Raw genomic sequence first — 3,533 nt, 5'->3', positions numbered from 1 at the left:
ACTTGTGCTTCCTACAAAACATAAATCCCTCAGTGAAGGCTTCAAGGCAAGATGGCTGTGATGCCACACTCAGAGATTGCAGGATGGCTTGATAGTCAACTGGCCAAAAGCACCCAACAAAATGGTAGATAAGCCAAGGAGCTCCAAGAAATTACCCATTTAAAAGCAGTTGACTGTGAGCCTTAGGCTTCTGCAGGCTCACATTTTAATGAATGCTAACAAAACAGGCATTCCTGAAAATGTCTGCCCATACATCAATTCCAGGTGTTTCAATTGTATTTAATCTTGTTTTCATCCCAGTGAAAAAGCTGAGTAACTGTGATCTGGAAGGGCTTGGAACCTGAGGAACCACAGTGAGGACCACAGAAGGCATTTCAGAGAGAGACTGGCACATCGGCTCAGCACAAACAGTTGTAGCAACCTTAAAAAGATAACTTTTAAAAGGAACGGCTAGCATTGGTTTAATCCAAGTGAAACCAGATGATGACATTTCTCTTGTTTGGACCCATTTTTCCAAGATCAACACATATGAATTCACATTTTCCATTTCCATTTCACAATCAGATACAAACAGGGACTTCCTTGTGATGGTTGTGAGTGTTTTATTATAGTCTTATAAACAAGTTCTCTGAAAATCAGTTTTTCAGAACTACAATCTAATCTGGCAGTGTTCAGTAAGTAACAAGATGAACTCAGCCATGGAAAACAAAATATTACTAAGTTACTTTAAATAAATTTTATCACAACAACCTCAGGAAGAGTGTGTCCTGGAGATTTAGGCAGTTTATCTTGGATTTTTATTAATATTTTGGATTCTTTTTGTTATGCTCTAGCCTCTGGTACACAGCTGTGTTCATTTTGATGCTAGAATGGGATAGATCTTTGGGTGCCTGTATGCCTGTGATTCTTCTCTTATTTTATAGTGCTGTAATAAAAATAGCATCATCAGCATTCAGTGCTCACCACAGTACATTTAAGCAACTGGTCATTGCACTGAAACAGAACTTCTTGAGAAACTGAGATTATTTCCAGACAGTAATGGCTCACAAAAGGTCTAGCTCCCAAGACTTTTCAGCCATTCATCTTCTGTTCAGCACCTCCTATGACATTTATTACAGTAATTTGATCAGGTTATAGGACTCAGAATTCCATCTTGACCTTCAGAGCAGCATCTAATACTGCCTGGAAGATAATCCAGAATCATTTTCCTTACACATACAATCAACATTTTCAGCTTGCAGCTACTTGTTGACAAACACTCCCCAGTTTCAGTTAACTACAAGGAAACCTAAGAACATTGAGACATTTGAAAATAAGCATTACTGTATTTTTAATGTATTTTGGATGGCTTACCTCAATTTAACTAATAACTCTTGATTTCCAGGGCTTAATTGCACATAATTTTTATAAAAGCAATATCATCTCTTAACATTAATCAAATATTTAACATTTAAGAATTTTTTTTATTGTGCAAAACATAAGCAATAAGTCTTATTAGTACAATAAGCTGAAAAAGCAAGGGATATTTAAAACAATATTCACATCCAGTGTACAATTTTTATCCCTACTTCCAACTTTTAATGTGGAATCTACAATTCCCATCCGTAAGTGCTGTCTGAAAATACCAATAGTTTGTTTCACCTTTTATTATTTGGAGAAGACTCAGAATTTATTTTTGCATTAAGTTTTTATGCACAACTAAACCAGCTGTTTAAATTGATAAATACAAAATAAGACACTGAAAAGGGTGAAAAATAACCAACCTGCTGAAGGCATCCACCTAAATGGTGGCATGACTGATAATTTATAGCTTATATTAAAAAACGGAATTGATAATTCTGATTTTCCATTTTCAACTCAAGATTTTAGCAAATAACCCAAAATTTTGTTTTACAGTTCTGGAATCTGCTAACTGAAAAAGTAATTTAATTCAATCTTAATTTTAATTAAAATCTTTATCTTGCTAGATATTAAGTGCTACCAGTCAAGGCAGCCACAAAAACTGTTTGATGTTTACATAGCACCATATAGATAAGTATCTCCTTCAGTAAGAGAGATTATGTTCTGCTGGGGAACATAATCAGGTTATTTCCTGAATATTTTAGGTATCTTTGCCTTCCACATCATAAATATGTGCAATGTGCAACATCATAAATATGTGCAACCATTCCTTAATTTGAGAAAAAAATGGACATAATTCAAGCTTTAAAACAGTGCTATCATTAATTAAAATTCTCTTTGTATAAAAGTATCAAGAACTCTTCAGTAGTCAATTGAATATTCAAAAACAGATCAATAGTTTTATGTAAACTTGTTAAAAAACAAACCACCACATAATTTGGCTTTAAAGTGACAAAGTATTTTTTCTTAATATAATTTACTAGGCATGTAAAGAACTAATGTCAAACTGTAATTCAAAAAGTAGCAGAGACTGGACTATCTCTGATATTGAAATACTCAATTAAAATACATAAAGAATCTCCAAAACATGTAATTATAATTCATTACAGTGGTATTGTTCATTCCAATAATAATCCTTCCTATAAGAAGGCTGCATGTTAAATAAAATACATTAAGCTGTTGCAGTTCCCTATTAGAGAACATCAATATTCTGCCTCTGTCTCTCCTGCAGCCCGAATTCACTAAAATATGGACTAGGCTTTCTACCAAAAGAAAATGGGAAACAGGCTCATTATCCAGGTGGATACTTCCTAGCCCTAATCAAAATCTTATCAGCTTATCCACAACTGTTAGGTTTAGACTAGTAACAAATCTTGCAGTAAAGTGTTAAAAATAGATGGAATAACTAACCAGCCATCTTCTGTATTTTAAACCACAGAAATCTACACATCAAAATATTTATGGAAGCATGAATGCTGGTGACATCATCGACTCTTACACTGAGTCTTCCGTAAAAGTTGCACAGATGGAAAAGGATGCCTTGAGATAAATGGAAATAAAATCCAACAGAAGATAGATTTCCTAATACTGAGCCTCAATTTCTTACAAACTAACAAACATATTTCAGTGACAGACACTGCTCATTATTTTGGCCCCGTCCCTTTCCCAAAATCAGTTTCATAAGTTGTTACCACTCCAATTAAAACAAACCCTCTTAAAAATATTGTATATGGAGTTCTGAGTTCCAAAAATAAAATACATATGCAGTTTCATATTCTTGCTATGAAACATCAGCTAAAAAGTATGAACGTTCACAAAGAAACCAAATTGCATTTTGTACATTGTATCTCTATTGATACAGTTCTGTGTTGGAGAATTCAGCATTTTTAGAAAGTTCAACATGTGCAAAGTCCAATTAAATTTTGAAGAAAATTCCAGTTTCAAGAGTTACATGTAATTTTGTATCTGACAGGACAATTTCAAAAAAAAAAACTGTACAAAGTTAGCTTCAAACCTCTTCATTCCCCCCAAAAATAGGCACTCAGTGGTTTAAGTGTGCAAATGGCTTCTTAGAAGAAACAGTGTGCAAACAGAGCCTGTTCCATTAGCCCTGCATTCTTTAGTGATTTCCT

This window comes from Corvus hawaiiensis, chromosome 1, assembly GCF_020740725.1.
Source record: "Corvus hawaiiensis isolate bCorHaw1 chromosome 1, bCorHaw1.pri.cur, whole genome shotgun sequence".
Classification (NCBI taxonomy): domain Eukaryota; kingdom Metazoa; phylum Chordata; class Aves; order Passeriformes; family Corvidae; genus Corvus; species Corvus hawaiiensis.
The sequence above is the reverse complement of the archived record's forward strand: the minus strand, read 5'-3'. Positions refer to the sequence as shown.